This window comes from Suricata suricatta, chromosome 10, assembly GCF_006229205.1.
Source record: "Suricata suricatta isolate VVHF042 chromosome 10, meerkat_22Aug2017_6uvM2_HiC, whole genome shotgun sequence".
Taxonomy (NCBI): Eukaryota; Metazoa; Chordata; class Mammalia; order Carnivora; family Herpestidae; genus Suricata; species Suricata suricatta.
Genome location: NC_043709.1, coordinates 4,538,568 through 4,555,620, shown reverse-complemented (window position 1 = coordinate 4,555,620; position 17,053 = coordinate 4,538,568). Strand labels below are relative to the sequence as shown.

The 17,053-nt window shown below is 63.1% G+C and overlaps 1 protein-coding gene across 1 annotated transcript in view; it reads right to left on the bottom strand.

The window, feature by feature from the left end:
* SHISAL1 (shisa like 1) overlaps window positions 1–17,053 on the bottom strand; it is a 45,097-nt gene that overhangs the window by 19,976 nt on the left and 8,068 nt on the right. The gene's annotated exons all lie outside the window — the stretch shown is intronic.

Sequence of the window (17,053 nt, the reverse complement as noted above, 5' to 3'; positions counted from 1 at the left end):
GCAGCGGAGGGAAGGGACGCGGGGTCGAAGCCGGGTCCCGCCTGCGTGCCAGCGAGGGCGCACGAGCGGGTGGATGTGCGAGACCCTCGCGGCCCCGGGGAGGCGCCCTGGCAGCGGGACGCAGACAGACCCTCGCACCCCCACCTCACAGCCGCACGAGGCACAGCGGTCAAAGGCGGGGCGGCCCCAGTGCCCGTGGGGGGGGCGGCGGTGGGGACACAAAGGGGCCCGAGCACGCAGCGGAGTATGATTCGGCCCCAGAAAGGAAGGGGGCTCTGACCCGGAGCCCCAGCACGGAGGAGCCCGAGGACGCCACGCTCGGTGAGCCGGACCGACCCGGAAGGACAGAGCCCGCAGGATTCCGCTCACGGGAGGTCCGGGGTGGGCGCCAGGGGCTGGGGAGGGGCGGCGGGGAGCTTGTGTGCAAAGGGGCAGCGTCTCAGCGCGGGAGGCTGGAGAGAGTCCTGGAGACGGTGGTGGTGACCGTGCAAGGACTCGATGCCCCTGAACTGTTCACTAAAAATGGCTAAAACGTTAAGTTCTGGGTTGTGTATACGTTACCACAAGAAGCCGAGCTATGAGGGGGAACCAGGCCAGGAGTGGGGGTGCAGCGTGGTGCAGGGGCGCTGCTCCACACGGGGTGGTGGGACGGGCCTTGGGCGGAGGCGCTGGCCGGGCACACCGGAGGGAGGCAGGATCGAGCGGCGTGGCTGTGGCTGTTTGGAGGAACTGTGCCTCAGACTAGGGAGCGGCACGTGCAAAGGCCCTGAGGTGCGAGCAGCCCAGAGGCCAGTGGGGGCCAGCTGGGCGTGCGGGCGGCAGGAGGCCCCTTGAGGCCTTGGTCCTCGGTGGCCACTTCACATCAGGAACCTCGCCGACATCACCCCTCCCTGCAGGGGTGTGGGAATGTGCTGGGGGAGAGGAGACGCTCTGTGTAACCGGCGTGGCTGACCCTGGCTCCGCACGTGGCATGTGGCCGCGGGGAGGGGTAGGGACTCGGGACGAGGATCAGTCTGCCGGGCACCTACCACGCCAGGCTCTGGCCCTGCACGCGCCCTCTTCCCTCGTGGCGCCCCACGGACTGCGTCCGCCCCGTCCTCAGGCTGCAGTCCTAAAAGCCCCGCACCTCAGGTTGGAAGCTTGTTTAGACCAGAGTTGTTGCAGGTGCGGTTAAGACGAGGTCACCGAGGGAGGGGCAAGCCCCAATCCAGCGTGACAGGTGACCGTCCGAGAAGGGGAGCCTAGGACACAGACGTGCACAGAAGGAGACCACATGAAGGCATGGGCAGAGGTTGGGGTGATGCGTCTACAAGCCGGCAACCCCCAAGGTCACCAGCAGGCCTCCAGAAGCCTGGGGAGAGCCCGGCAGACTCCCTGGAGGCACCCAGCGGGCAGGACCCAGCTCTGCCCACACCTTCATGTGCGGCCTGTGGGGTGTTTGTTCCGGTGGCCCCAGGACCTTGTCACACGCCCCCCGCCCTCCCGTGGGAACTGCCCCAGGAGGGGCTGGGATCTGCATTGAGGTGTGAGGGGCCCCCAAGGCTCGCCCAGGAACCGTACCCAAAGCAAAGATGGCGAAGGTCTGGAAGACCCCCTCCTTGCCCCATGGAGACCCTGTGCATCCTCCAGGCCAGGCTGCATCCCCAAATGCCCATCAGGTTTTTAGGGTTCCTTGTGCCCTCCATCCTGTCTCCTTGCTTGGTGAAGGCCTCACCCTCCCAGGGGAAGGCCTGAGAGCAGGGCACACACTAGAGAGATCTGCTGCCGGAACACACAGTTCTGGAAGAGGGGACTGGGAGGGCGGGGTGCCGTCCACAGGAACGGCCCTCTGACCCCCTCCCCCACACTGTCCTGGGGCACCTGCCCGGCCTGGGGCCGCCCCAGCTGGCTTGTCCTCGCCCTCAGGAGCTCACAGCCCGATCAGGAGGCCACAGGGCACCAGCTGGGGTCTCCGGGAGGCAGAGCGGGAAGGCCCCCTGGGTGACCCAGAGGCTGGACACAATGGGGAGAGCAGGACCGGACTCCAGGCCAAATGCAGGGAGCAGACAGCTGGGCCCTCCGGGGGCAGCGAGGTGGACAGAAGCCGCCAGGTGACCCAGTGGGGGGTGGCGTGAGCATCAGATGGAGCGGAAACACCTCCATGGGCGGTAGCTGGGCAGACATCGCCCCCACCGCCCACCGGAGCCCCGCGGGCTGTAAGCTGCTTAATTGCTCTGAGCGGGGCCTCCTCCCCACCTCCCTCAGGGCCCTCCTGGGAGGATGAAGGAGATTAAAGCATTTCAAAGTGCTTAGCAAGGCTCTGCACTTAGGAAGCCCAAGGCTCTATCCTGGAAATGCACCAGCAGGGGTGGGGAGCGGCAGGTCCCCGGAGACAGCCCCTCTGTGGGCCCATTCTATAGGTGAGCAAGCCAAGGACCACGGAGGGCTGACACCAGCCTCCAGATTCCCAGCCCGGGCCCTTGTGGAAGGGGCTGATCCAAGGGCCAGTGGGTTTGTTGAATGAATGGTGGGGGAGGACGTGGGAGCACCTCTGCTGTGCACACAGCGCTCCCTCCCCTACGCAGCCCTCCATATGGGGGGGCGCTGTGTCCCTAACACCCGGCGGGTGTCCCCCTCTCGGCCGTAATCCGTCAGCTGGAGAAAGCTTGTCCTTCTAGGGAGATGGGCCGTATTCCATCCCCTCCTTCATTAAGTGGTAACGCACTTATTCATTCACCTGTGCTCTCCATAGCCACTCACTAACCCCCACTCTGGGACAGGGTCCGAGCTGGGTTCTAGGGACAGGGAGGAGGGGGTGTGCCGGGCACGGACACCCCCCAGCTCTACCTTGTGTGATTGGTCCCCATGCTCTCTTCCATCGGCCCAGGAGGGTCCTGGGCTGGAGCACTGCCAGCCTGGGGGCCATGGCCACGGAGCCTGGGCTCCAGGGTCCCACAGACGGAGTGAGAATCCCACTCCAGCCCACCCCAGCCGCAGGCCCTCAGGCCTGTCTGGGGCGGCTGGGAACAGGGAGGGCGAAGCAACAGTGGCAAGCATGTGAGGCCACGTTCGTCCCCTATCCAGAACTGGTCTGCTCAGACTCCCCACCCCCACCGGGGCTGCCTGGGCATGAGTCAGTGTGGGGGTGGGGGGGCAACAGAAGCCACAGCGCTGTCGGGGGGTGCCAGGGCCATGCAGGGGGCGCTGCCCTACCTCCCTGGGTGCTGGGCAGCTCTGACCTGGAGCCTGAGTCTACGGAGGAGGAAACACCCACCATGGTCACACAGGAAGTTACATAAAAATTCCATTTCTAACGAGACAGAACCAGAAGACGGCCCAGGCTGGGTCCAAAAGTGGCTTTGGAAAGTCCACGGCCTCGCTGGCCAGCCGCACGCCTTTGTCCCTTCTCAGGGCTCATGTGATCAGTAGCACCAACATGCAAGGCCAAAGCCCCTATGGGGTCTGCAGCAGGGGGCCGTGGGCTCAGGGACCCTGAGCTCCGGTGACAGGGGTGTGTCATGCCGTCAGGTCCTGCCCCCTGAGCCCCCCACAGGTGTCACCACCGGGCAGCCCCAGGTCTGACTTCCTCTGGCTGATCCTGCCCAGTATCCCCCGAGGAGGAGCAGACTCTGACTTCACTGCGTCATCTCAGGTGATCCCGGCCAGTCAGAGACGGGGGTCATCAAACCCCACCTCGTAAAGAAGGAAACTGAGGCTCAGGGCCACACAAGCCACTCCGCGGCTCAAACAGGAGGCCAACCAACCTGGCCTGTATCTTGCTCTCCATCTCGGACCTGCAGGAGTTTCCAGATCTCCCCAGCACCCCCGAGAAAACACAGTTCCCACAGACAGATCAGATTTATTGTCCTGGGTTCTATGTCTCTGAAAAATTGCTGAACAGCCCACAAGGGTAGCTCGTGGCCAGCAATAAAATCCAAATAACTGAAGAACCTTCTGGATGAGTAGGACTCCCCTGAGCTCCGACCGCATCCGGAATCACGAGTCGGACACGCATCTCCGCGGTCCACCCCTCGGGTCAGCCGGGGACTGCTGTTCCCAGATTTGAGGATTATTTTTAAACACCGAATTTGGCGAGGCTGGAGAGGAGAGGAAGGAGGGCATGGGGAGAGGCACGGAGCTGAGGAAGATGGATTAAGCCCCACCGGGAACAAAACAGATCTGTGTTCTCGTCAGCCAGGCCGGGCGGCCAAGGGCCGAGGGGCGGGGCCGGGCTGCTGCGCAGACGGCATTGCCAAAGTCCCCCAGGCCCGCACCTCCAGATGCCACATCTTCCCTGGGCGTCCACCGACCCCTTCTCGGACCGCCACACCCCCGCCCCGGACGTGGCCAGGCACCCCCTCCCCCCTGGGCTGGGTCAAGGGCAGCGTGGCCCGGCGTGAGCTCGGACCACGCTCAGGGGCCAGGTCCTGACTCCTTCTTTGGAACCAGCCCCCATGTGGCCTGGGACAAGTCTCCCTAGGGGCTCTGGACCTAGAATGGGGATAAAAGTCGTATCTAACCCACAGGACCCTCGTGACAGCGGAGTGAGGCCCGGAGGGAGCCAGCGTGCAGTGGGCTCCCTCCATCCCAGCCTCGCACGGCCACCCAGGTCCTGGTGGCCCCAGGGCCAGCTTTCTGAAGTGCCCATCTGACCCGCAGCCCATCGCCTCGGGAGTCCCGCCAGCTCCGGGTTCGAGTCCACACTCGCTCCTGAGGCCCTGCACCGTCCTGGTCGTGCTCCCAGCCCCATACTCTCCCTGCTCCTCAAGCGTCAGCCCTCTCCGCCGGGCCTGTGCACATGCTGGTCCCGCACGCCTGGGACACCCTTCCCCTCTCCTCCAGCTGGGGCGTCGGTCCCTCAGGGAGCTTCTCTCCCCTGGGTGGGTTCCTGAAAGTCCCGTCCTGCCCCTGCCCCAGGATTGTCACCGGGATCCACCCACCACCAGCGTGGGTGGGACCGTGCTGCCCGTGTGCCTGGTGCCCTGAGTACCAGCTGGGGGACGGGAGGGACCATGGGGACCCAGGCCTCCCCCTGGGGCCCAGCTCTCTTTTGACGTGGGCCCAAGCCCTGAATTTCCTGGCACTGAGAACAAAGAACACGTGACCAGTGACGTGCATGTCCCCTACACATGCATGTCCCACCTTGCCCCTCCCCTGCCTGCAGGGGTGCACGAGGGGCGGGAGGGGTGGAAGGAGCATCTCCAAGGCCAGGCCCCATAGCAGGGCAAGGAGAGGTCCCACCCCAGCTTCCTGGGCGCCCGGTGGGGGAGATCAGAGCGCAGGGTCAGGCCTTCTGCTCCGCTGGCCCTTCCCTGGGCACCGCCTCGGCTCCGCCCCCTCCCCGCACCCCTGTCCGGGGAGAGGCCCTTCTTCCCGAGGCCCATTCAGGGACTACCTCATGGGCTCCACCGGGGGCCGGTCAGACACAAGCAGGGTGGACAGTCTGGCCACCACGGGAACGGGGCTAGGGTCTGGGGGTAGAGTCACGAAGAGGCAACTGATCCCTTGACAAGTGAGTCATCGAGCTGGGACCTTCTTCCTACCGCCAGCAGTAGTGGGGCGCCGGGGCCGGGCCCTCTGGGGACCCACAGGCCGTCCTGCGCGCAGCAGGTGCCCAAGAGGCAGGTGTTGGCACTGACGGGGAGGCGGCAGCTGACAGGTGGAGGGCTGTCCAGGGGCCGGGATGAGCATCGCCTGTCGCCCTGGGGGTCTCACTCACATCTCGCCCCACGCCAACCCGGAGGCTGTACTGTCGCTGTCCCCAGGTGCAGGCGGAGGGAGGGGGCGGGCCGGGATTCGAACCCCGCGCTCTGCCCCTGTGCCCCGTCTGCCCTGACTGGTGAGCGTGCCCACGGCCCAGGCGGCACCCCCGCCCACACAGCAAACACACGCGCACCCCCGGCGGCACGCGCAGGCACGCTCGTGTGAGCCGCGGGTTCCCAGGTCCCCCTTCGCAGTGCAGGCCTGACCCTGGGTTTGCGAATTCTTGTTTCCGGGACGACATCCACTTCGAGGTTACGAAAATCTCACCCTGAGACGAGGAGCCTGGGAATAAACACTCCGGGAGGGGGGACGCCCGCACGGAGCCAGATCCGAGTGGGTCCCCGGGGCCCTCAAGGCCCGTCCGCCTTTCCTTCAAACCCAGATGGCGGCTCATCTCTGAGCGCATCTGTCTCTCCCACCAGCCGTAAGCTGGACGAGGGCTGGCACCTGGGACCGGGGACATAATGTGCAGGGCTCAGCGCAAAATGAAAAATGCAGGCCCTTGTTCAAAAGGTATTCGGCATTGGGACGCCTGCGGGGCTCAGTCAGTTCAGCACCCGACTTCGGCTCAGGTCGTGATCTCGCGGTTCGTGGGTTCGAGCCCCGCATCGGGCTCTGTGCTGACAGCTCGGAGGCTGGAGCTGCTTCGGATTCTGTGTCCTTCTCTCTCTCTGCCCCTCCCACGCTTGCATTCTGTCTTTCTCTCTCAAAACTAAACATTAAAAATTAAAAATAAACCAACCAACCAACCAACAAAAAAGTTATTCGGCTTTTCTAGACGGTGACAGCAGAACTCAGAGCCAGGCCCGGGTGCCTCTGAGCGCCGGGCTGTGTGCGACTGCGCGGATCACACACCCGTGAGCCGGCGCCCGAGCCCACGGCGCTCTAAGCAGCATCGGGGCTGGCACATAGTAGGCACTTCGTGGACACCTGCAGGATCGGTGAATGACCGGAGGCACCATCAGCCCCATTTCTCAGATAAGAAACCATAACTTAGAGAGACTCAGTGGTTTGCCGGGGCCTGGAAGGGGGCAGGGCCGTGACCTGAACTCAGGGCTGTCTGACGGCACGCGGGCTCGTGGTGGGCGCTCGGGGCGGACACCTGCTGGCCGGGGCCCGAGCTCGCCGCTCGCCAGCTGGTGTGCTGGGCACGTTACTTCGCAGGCCTCAGGTGCCTCGTCTGCAAGACGGGGACACGCCCCCACCTCGCTGGGGTGCTGGGGACAGAAGGGACCAGAAACACCGGCAGAGCACCCTTTTATCTAGCAGGTACTCCATGAGGGGCTCCCATCAGGCACTGCCACTGTTTCCAGTGCCAGCGGTTTAGAGCTGCCTGTGTGCCCCTTAGCAAACGGCGATGTGTTTGAGCACCCGCACACGTGCGAGTTTCTCCAGGTCATCCCTCCACACCGTGCGGGTGCCTTTAGTGAGCGCTGAGACGCTCGCCCTGCCGCCGGCTCATCGCTTCTCCCCGCTGCAAGCTTTGGGGGCAGGGGCACTTCTGTGCCTCTTAGGCCCCCACCATACTTTGCATACAGCAGGTGCTAAATAAATGTTTGCTGCCCAAGGAACAGGAGCTCCGTGCACACTCACTGGCCTGGATGCCAGCTCACCTGACTGCCAAGAGCAGGCTTCAGGAGATAAAGCACAGATCCAGGCAGAGGGTTAGGGCCACGTGCCTGCTCCCCCCTCCTGCAGACCCCGGGTCTCGGTTTCTTCCTGTCACTGCCAGGCCCTTGGCCATCAGCCTCATGGGGGAAGCCGGTCACCTCAGCCAAGAAACCCCAACTCTGGGGCCGGGGAGCCCAGGTGGGAGAGCCCAGAGTCTTGGACCTACACTCCCTATGCACCCCCCCAAGTCACGCACTTCAGGCGGACTTGAAACACCTGCTCCTGGGGCCGCTGTAGGGTCAAAGGGGAAGGAGGCGAGATCTCTGCAAACTGTAGTGTGGGGTGCTGGGGTGTTGTAACCGAAATAGCATGCAGGTGACCACTACCTTAGAGGCCACTGCTGTCTCCTCCGATCCCCCTCCCCCGCCGAGAACATATCTTTCTGGTTCCTCCCGGGCAGCGGAGTTCTAAACTCGGCCTGTTTCCATGGTCCCCTTCCTCGGGCGTTGCCCTGGGCCACTTCTGCACACGCCCTGTACAGTACTCTCTCGAACGTTGGAGGCAGGCAGTGCCTCTCTCCCCATGTGACGGGTGAGGACACTGAGGCCTGGGGAAGGGCACAGAGCGGAGAGACTGAGCCGGGAATCCTAGTCCTGCCGAAGGCCCCAGATGCTCTGTGGCCTCCCCTCTGCGCCACCCCGGCTCACAGGGCAGGTGGCCCCTCCTCACCCAGCCTTAGTTTCCTTCCTGGTTGCGGGGGGGGGGGGGGGGGGGGAGCTTAGCTGAGGCCATGAGGGGCAATCCTCCGCCTCAGTCTGTTCCCTCAGGGTATTTGGCGGCGCCATGGAGATAAACAACCCCTGGAAATCCCAGCGGCATTTTTTCCCACTGGAGAAACACAAAAATATCACATGAAGAATGAATCACTGGAAGTGTCAGGGCAGGAAGAGGAAAGACAGGCCCGCAGAGCGCCTGTCGGGAGGGTGGCCTTGATTCCTCTCCTGGCGCTGGGGACTCTATTCCGGCCTCCCTCGGTGTGCGGTGTGCGGGGCCCTGGCCCCGGGACCCCTCCTCCGGGGCAGAACAGAAGCCGAAGCCACGCCTTGGACGCCCACCTGTAAATGGAGACAACACACCCGCCTCGAGGGGGCGCTGGCAGGGGCCGGGAGGCGGGCATGGATGCCTTCGCTCATTCACTCATTTGTCCGTTCTTTCTTTCTTTCATTCCGTGCGAGGCGCGGCAATGGGCCGGGGGCTGCAGCGCGGTGCTCACCCTCACGGAGCCAACCAAACACCCACATGTGTGACTCGGGGCGTTGGAGCAGACGGGGGGGGGTCGGGCCCTGACCCCAGGAAAGCTGAGCTCTGACAGTTAAGTCGCCTGGTCCAGACCAGGAGAGGGTGGGCCTGGGGGGAGGGCATGCCCGCACCAAGCACAGCACGGCAGATGACAAGAGACGGGACAGAGGGAGAGGGCCAGGGGAGGAGGCCGGTGCAAAGCGGATGGGGGGCAGAGGAAGGGGGAGGAGACCCTATTCACCCCTCAGGGCCCACTTGAGCATTCCGGGGCTCGGAGAGCTAGCTGATGGGCCGGCTCCCGTTCGTTCGTGAAGACCACCATCACCTAAGGGGGCTACACTCCTGGGCAGGGAGGGGACAGGGAAACAGAGCAAAGTGGGGAAGGGGGGCATTTGAGCACCTACTGTATTGGATGGGGGAGGGGCAGGAGGGAAGAGAGAGGTGCTGGCCCTGACCCTGTGGGGCGCCCCTACATTTGTCCGCACGGTCCTCTGCTGGCCAGCCGGGTGTGCCCAAAGGCCACCCCGACCGAGGAGCTGGGTGGACAGGGGCGGGTGGAAGACTTAGAGCTGGGTCATGGAGGAGGCCACTGCCCCCTTCCCTTCTACCCTGCACGCCCCCGTGGCCTGAGAGGACGCCCCTTTCTCAGCCCAGAAGAACCGGCCCTGCGCGGACCACCACGTTCACACTGCGCTGGGTTCCCCGGATCCGGCCACGGCCCAGGTGGGCAGAGGCCCCCAGAGGGACCGTGCTGTCACGGGGGGGATGAGGGGGGGCCTGCGGCCCAGGAGAAGAGCGAGACCCAGCCTGGCAGGGCTGGGGGCCAGAACTGCTTTAATCCTCAGGATGAGGAGGAGTTGGGATTATCTGCAATCGACAGGTGAGGAACCAGGCGGCCCTCGCCTCAGCGCAGCCTGGGCCCCGCCCCCGTCAGTGGCAGAGCCGGGACTCGGACCAGAGTGGCCTCGGAAGCATGAGTGGGGGTGGGTGTGGGTTCTGGGAATGGACGGACCGAGGGAGGCGGGTGCAAGGGCTGTTTCAGTGCAATGACTGTGCTCACCAAGGTGAGAGAGCCGGATGGTGGGCTTGGAGCCGGGGCCCAGACGCTCAGGGCTTGGGTCCCGGCTCTGTGGCCCTGGGCAGGCTCCTGCACCTCTCTGAGCCTGGCCCACCTCGAGGTGTTCACGCGCCCAGTCAAAGCAAACGCCCTGTATGCCAGCCCCCGAGAGCCCACGACGTCCGGGCAGCAGCCGTGGTGGACGGAACTCTCTGATTCCCCTGCACAGGAGCCCCCTCGTCCACCTTTGCAAGAACTGGACTCACAGCACGGGCCAGCCAGCCTAGTGGGCTGGGATGCGGGACACCAGGAGGAAGGACGAGTCCTCAGCAAGCTTGGGGAGGCCTGGCAGAGGCTCGTCACTGCATGGTCAATGCCACCAACAACCCCCACCCGCCCCCAGGCTCAGGGACGGCCCTGCTGGCCCGCGGGCACTGCGCACGAGAATGTTCTGGGTAGCACGGTTTAGAAGAGCAAAACCCTGGAGACGGCCCAAGTGGATAGACGGGAAAATGCACTGCGGTATGCCCACGCACTGGGACGCAGCCATGCCCAGCGTCACGGGACACGTTAGCCACACGGGGCCGAGGGAGAAACTGAGGTCCCCAGGTCACACTTGGCAAGGTCCACTTTCTGAGACTAAAAAGAGCCAGAGAGAAACGTGCTCTTGAAGGAAGCACGTGGCCATGACCGGGTCGCAGAGGGGGGCGGATATAAGGCTTGGGTTCCACGGGGACAGGGGGCGCAGGGGGCACTCAGGGCCAGTGTTCTAGCCCTGCGTTAGGTGGTGGGTCCCAGAATGTGTATTATGTTATTGATAGACTAACAAGTAAATAAAGGGTTTGGCATGGATCCCAGCGGGAGAGCGTGGTGGGGGCTAGGGGGACCAACCTAGTTAACCTGGAGCCCAGGCAATAAAATATCAAGCCAGTGGTTGGGGTGCCCGGGGACCTCGGTCGGCTAAGCGATGGCTCTTGGATTTGGCTCAGGTCATGATCTCACAGATCGTGTGTTCAAGCCCCACATAGGGCTCTGAGGGCTCTGTGCTAACAGCTCAGAGCCTGCTCTGGTTGCTCTCTCCCCCTCTCTCTCTGCCCCTTCCTGGCTGTCTCTCTCTCTCAGGTAAATAAACTTAAAAAAAAACTCTTTAAAATATAAAATGAATGCTAAAAAATACAAATAAAAATAAAAAAGATTATTCCCTCTCCCCCATCAATGGTAAATAGTCCCAAGCCCCAGGCGCTGGGGCGGGGTCTGCAGGGGGCTGGCCTGGGGCGGGGTCCGCAGGGGGCTGGGCCTGGCAGAGTTCTCCAGAAAGGCTGCCTGTGCAGCCTCTACCTCCCAGGCTCTCCGCCTGGTGCTAGGATTTTCCAGTCCCACTAAGGATCTGTCTCCTCGTGTTTTCCCAGCCTCCTCCCAGTGAGACCCTGTCCCTGTGAGGACCTCCTGGCCATAAACGCTCTGGGCCTCGGCTGCCTCGCCCGTGGGCGGGGGACACCGGTCATGACCCCCCTCCCGGTGGACCCACGTGACGAAGACAGGCACAGAGCCGCAGCGCTGCCTTGCACCTGCCTGGACAGGTCACCGGCCTCGGGGAGGTCCCGCTTCTCCCTCTGTGAGTGGGTGCCCCACCTCTCCCCACTGCGGGTCACGGAGCAATGAGGGAGACAAAGAGCAAGTCGTGTGCAAGGTGCCACTGACTGTTCGCAGTGACCCAGGCGCCACCCAGGGCTGGCAGGAGGGGTGGTCTCTGCGGGGGAGGGGGGGAGGGTGATGGTGACCAAACACACTGTATCTTGCCCGCCGCTCTGCAGATGTTGGGGGATAGACAGCAAAGCCTCTGTGAGGTGCTGGGTGCAATCAGCTGCGCCCTTGACCCCTGGACCTCCCATGACGAAGCCAGGGACGTCTGGGAGGCTCCGTTGGTTAAGCGTCCGACTTCGGCTCAGGTCGTGATCTCCCGGCTCGTGGGTTTGAGCCCCGCATCAGGCTCTGTGCTGACAGCCGGAGCCTGGAGCCTGCTTCGTGCTTCGGATTCTGTGTTCTTCCTTTCTCTCTGCCCCTCCCCCACTCATGCTCTGTCTCTCTCAAAAATAAACATTTACAAAAAAGCCAGCCCGAGCCAAGTCTAACCGGGTGTGCTGTACCGGTAAACCTGCACCAGGAATGCTCTGTGTGGTGGGGAAGAGCCTACCAGCTCAGGCCCTTGGAGAATCGAGGGACCGTTCGGGCCCTCAGTGTCCTCTTCTGTCTAACGGGGATGGTGTTGAGCAGGACAAGAGGCGTGCAGACTGCTGTAAGAGGTGCCCGGCGCGGGGTGCCTGGAGTGTGGCCCTGCCCGACTTGGGAGCCGGCTAACAACACAGGATCTGGGGATCCGCGTCTGCAGGTCAGCTTTTCGGGGAGATTCTGACATCCGCTCACGAAGGAGAACCACGAGGCTAGTCTGCCATCCGAACCGTTAGATCTTGTTGCAATGACTCAGCTCTGCCATCGGAACCAGAAAGCGGCCCTACAGCATCCTGAGCACATGGTGAGGCTGCCTGCCGATAAAACTTTATTAGCAAACAGGCAGCCCCAGGCGGCGGACCTCCCCCCCCCCCCACAGCCTTGGTGTCCACCCTGTGTCCACAGACCGGCCTCCAGGGTTTCTCCAGGGAGCTAGCTGGACACATGGGCCCCTGGGCCGCCCCTGGGCGGGCCGGGGCTTTGCCTGGGAACCCTCCGGGCATCTGCAGGTTTGAGCTGCCCTGGGCCGGGCCCCAGGGGCAGCCTGCAGCTCCTCCCACCGGGCCCTGCAGGCTCCTCCCTTCCTAGGGGCCTGATGAGCAGGCGCTGGGGGTGGGGGTGGGGAGGGGCTGCCTAGCGGCTCTAACAAACCGAGGCACCAACGCGGCTAATTGACACCAGCTGCTGCTGCAACCAGAGACTTGTCAGCTGTGATTAAGCGAAGTTGCCTTCAGGCCAATCAACTTCAAAATTATGCAAATAGGCCCATGAAGGAGACCACAGGGACGGTGCCAGCGAGCGAGCTGGCTCCCTCACTCGACCTGGCACTCTGAGCCCCCTACCGCTGGCCTGGCGGGGGTGGGGGGGGACGGGGGGGGGCCCCCCCCCCGGCGTCTGCCCGGATCACTGCTGGACCCGCTCCGCTTCTGGAGGTTAACGAGCCTCCCACCCACACTCTGCACGGTTGGCACCAGAGCTGCATGCAGGAGGTGAGCCAGCAGCTGCTGGGAGATGAGCCAGGCCCTGACGCCCCTCTTACAGGCGTCTGCTGCCCCCCCTCCCCTGCGTAGCTGGGCTGGGTCCCCCGCCTGCTCTGCCACCCTGGTCCACGAGGAGCCAATTCCGGCCTCACCAGGGGCCCTCCACACCTAAGAGGGCTCCCTGGAGGCAACGTCCAGACAGTCGGGGGAAACAGGACACTTGCAAAGGTGGCAGGAAGGGGCGCTGACGAACTCCTGCTCACCCCCAAGACCCAGACCCCGACCAACAGCAGCCTCCTCCTGCTCATCTTTGCTCCTGGGGCCCCTGGCACCCCCACTTGAGCCCCTCAGCCATCCTCAGCCCTGGGATGCCCCCTCCCCTGGGCTATGTGGCCTCCCTCTGCCAGCCCCTCCCATGACTGGCCTCCCAGGAGGAGTGAGGGGTCAGCCACTAGGCCTGTGTGACAGGTGGACGGCACGGGGGTTCCTGGAGAGAGGGAAGGCCCGCCCCGTTTCAGACACTCTCCCCGAGTTCCCCTCCCATCCAGAGGAACAGCAGGTCTTAGGTGACCTGGAGGGAGGCTCTAGGTCACCACGCCCACCCCATCAGGTGTCCGGTTGGGAACGCTTCTGGAATCGCAGAGGCGCTTTTCCCTTCCCTGCGCTCCCCTACTCTTCCCAGCCTGGGGGCTCCTCCCCGGCACCGCCAGCCCTCCTCCCCAAACTGGAGAGCCCTGCTGATCCTGAGTTTGCACTCTGCAAGTGACAGAGAACCTGAAGAAGCCTGTGTCCACTGGCCGCCTGCAAGTGGGGAGGGAGCAGGTGAAGGCCCCACTCTGGGAAGCCGGTCCTCCACCTCCAGGCCGGTGCCCGCCCCCAACCCTAGAGACCCATCCAGGTCCTCCTGGTGACCAGACAGGGTCTGGCACCTGGAGGGGGCGCCTTGGTCCTGTGGGGGGGGGGCGGGGGGCTGCTCCAGGCCTCCGTGGGCTGAGCCCTGCCTCCCAAGGCAGCCTTCCTGCTTTTCAAAACTGAACATCGCTCATGATGGAGAGAAAATTGCTCCGTCTTATGGCCTAGGTTGACATCTAGGTAAACAGTATTATGGAGGTCTAATTAGTGCGCTGCTTTGGGGAACGTGGGCTCAAAAATTTCTGGAGAATGGAGAGATAACATGGAAAAGCATTTATGAAAGAGCTCTGTCAGCAGGAAACCCAGTCAGGGCCCGGCCGGGGAGGGCGGGATTCCGCGAGGAGGCGGTGCCGGGCCCCAGCCTGGCGGAGGGTGGTCATAGAGAGGGCAGGAGCGCAGGCCAGGCCTGAGGGAGGGCTCCCCCTGTCCTATGATCCCTGGACTCGTGACCTGGCCTGTCAGCGCCTCCCCCTCCCCTTCCCTGTGAAGTGGGGTGCTGACCCGGCTCGCGGGGGTGGTGTCCGGATTAAATGCGATCACATAGGTGACCCCAGGGCTGCGCTGGGTGGTCAGCAGGTGGTCAGGAGACAGGGCTGCCCTTCTCTGCCCATCCTTCATCAAAGTTCGTTTATAGCTGTTCTGTGTTCTTGTAGGGGAGGTAGCTGTGTATCGCCTCGCCTTGAGAAGTGGTCCAAGGGGGGATTATTAGCCTCAGAGGTGGACCCCGGAGGCCCCTCAGAGGCTGTCATTTCAGGGGGGGGGAGGGGGAGTCACATTAGAAGCAGACCTGGGGCTGGTAGCCAGGTTTCTAGTTTCTTGGCACAGGGCTCCCCTCACAGGGTCAAACTGGCCACACCCGGCATCATGCACGCATCTCCGGCACGGCTAAGGGTGGGCGCTTCGACATTTTGGGCTCATCCCCTCCCTGCGCCCCACGGCCCCCCGGGGTACCCTCCTCGGACTAGAGCCCAGAGGCTCCAGGCTCTGGAGCAGAACCCAAGCAAGAGTTCAGCTGTGTGTAACAACTGGCCTTCTGGATGGTGGAAACGGGAGAAGGACACTGTTTCTTAGCTCCTTACTATGTGCCCAGCCTTGGGATGGCGTCTGATGAATACCGTCTCCTTTAATTTTCAAAAGGGGTGGGGGCTTCTGCTCCCAGTTCGCAGATGAGAAATGGAGGACTGGTTTCCAAGGCAAGGTTCCTTCTGGGCCTCTGGCTGTTGGCCTTGGGCAATCGGGAGGAAGTGGTGGGGAGGGAGGGAGTTGTTACGTTCCCGAAATGAAACCACAGGGAATTTCCCCCTCTCCCAAGGCCTGGGGGAGAGCAGAGGAGAGACCATTTTTGGAATAAGCTGGTCCCATTTCCCAGGGGGTGCTGGAGTCCCGGCCTTCTGCCCACACTCAGGACTTTCCGGCAGATCAGGCCCCTGATTGAATGCCTCCATCCACAGAACCCAGCTCACACGGCCCCTGGGGCCCATTCTCCTGGGAGACAATCAGACAGACAAGCTGGGCGAAGGAACCTGGGCTCCTGGCCTCCGTCCACGCTGCTCTGGCCTCACGCTGAACAGGCTCATTTTATTTTTTTAATGTTTATTTATTTTTGAGAGAGAGAGAGAAACAGAGCATGAAGGGGGGAGGGGCAGAGAGAGAGGGAGACACAGAATCGGAAGCAGCTCCGGGCTCTGAGCTGTCAGCACAGCACCCCACTGAGGCTCGAATCCACCAACCGCGAGATCATGGCCTGAGCCGAAGGCGGAAGCCTCCCTGATTGAGCCCCCCAGGCGCCCTGAACCAGCTTCTTTTAAAACAATCAACATTTGGCTCAAGGTGTGAAGAACGAATCCACGAATCCAGGTTTGGAGTATCGGGGGAGTGAGCTAGGCCATGCCTGGGAAAGCAAGGGGTTGTTGATGGGAGGCTCCTGAGGATCTCAGACCCAGCTCCTGGCCTCCAGGATGGGGGGTGGGGGACACCCAGGTACTGGGGAGACAGATCTGGTTCCAGCCCCACCACCTCCACTAACAGACATGTGGCCGTGAGCAGGTCGCTTCATTCAAAACCTCAGTTTTGTTCCTGCCTTCCTCCCCCCTTGCTTCCTGTCCATCATCCGGGCAGGAAACTTTCAACGAGCACCTACTAGGTGCCATGCCTAAGCTTTAAAGACGCAGGACTGAACTTGACAGACACTTGTCCTTGGCACGCGGATACCTCAGTCTAGAGCGGGGAGGGGGGCTCTCCGTGCCTCTCTGCCCGCGGTCTGCACATGAGGGACCGAGCTCAGGGTGCCCATCTTGGCTTTGCCCACGCCTGCGGCCCCTGCGGACAGCCAAGGATGGTGCCCCTCTGAGACCCTTGTTGCCCAGCCCTGCACTGGGCATGGAGGGGGAGGTGGCAGGGAGCAGGGGGATGGGCGGGCCAGGGCAGTGGTGGACGCGCAGCCAGGAGGTACGGGGCCCCAGCCATGGCCTCGGACGGTCCACAAATACACTGCTCGTCCCTCTTCCCAACTGACAGAGAGAGAAAATAGCTTTCACACTATATTTTCTGATTTTTTTTTTCCCACTTCACTGCTTCTAAATCGATCCAGAACAGATTGTCCAATTGTTTGAATTTCAGGAGAAGTCTCCTAATCTTTCCCTCGTCCTGGCCGGAATTCTGAGGAACCCTGGCTCTCTCCTGGCGATCTGACGGGAGACAGGGCTCACCCGGCCCGGGGGGCTGTGCTCTCTGGTGGCGTGCGTGCCCAGGGCTCCCCAGAAATGTCCGGCTCCCGGAAGAGAAGGCTCTGCCTCTCCAGGAAGGACTGGACCCGAGGGGCTCTAATGGGGCCACACGGGAGCCTGGCAGCCTGGGTAGAGCTGGAGGCCACAACCTGCCTTCCTCTCCCCCGCCTGTCAGGAAAGTACCCCAGGTCCTGGGCTGAGACACAACATAAGCAACCACGAAGGGCCATCATTATCCCTGTTGAGCACAGCAGCGGGGCAAACACTCCTTAACTTGCCAGAGTCCTGGAGGTCAGGCCACTGCTGAATGCTGCCGCCTTCCACCATGCCGGGTCAGCCACGCCCACCCGCCATGCCACAGTCAGCCACGCCTACCTTCCCACCATGCCGGGTCAGCCACGCCCACCCGCCATGCCACAGTCAGCCACGCCTACCTTCCCACCATGCCGGGTCAGCCACGCCCACCCGCCATGCCACAGTCAGCCACGCCTACCTTC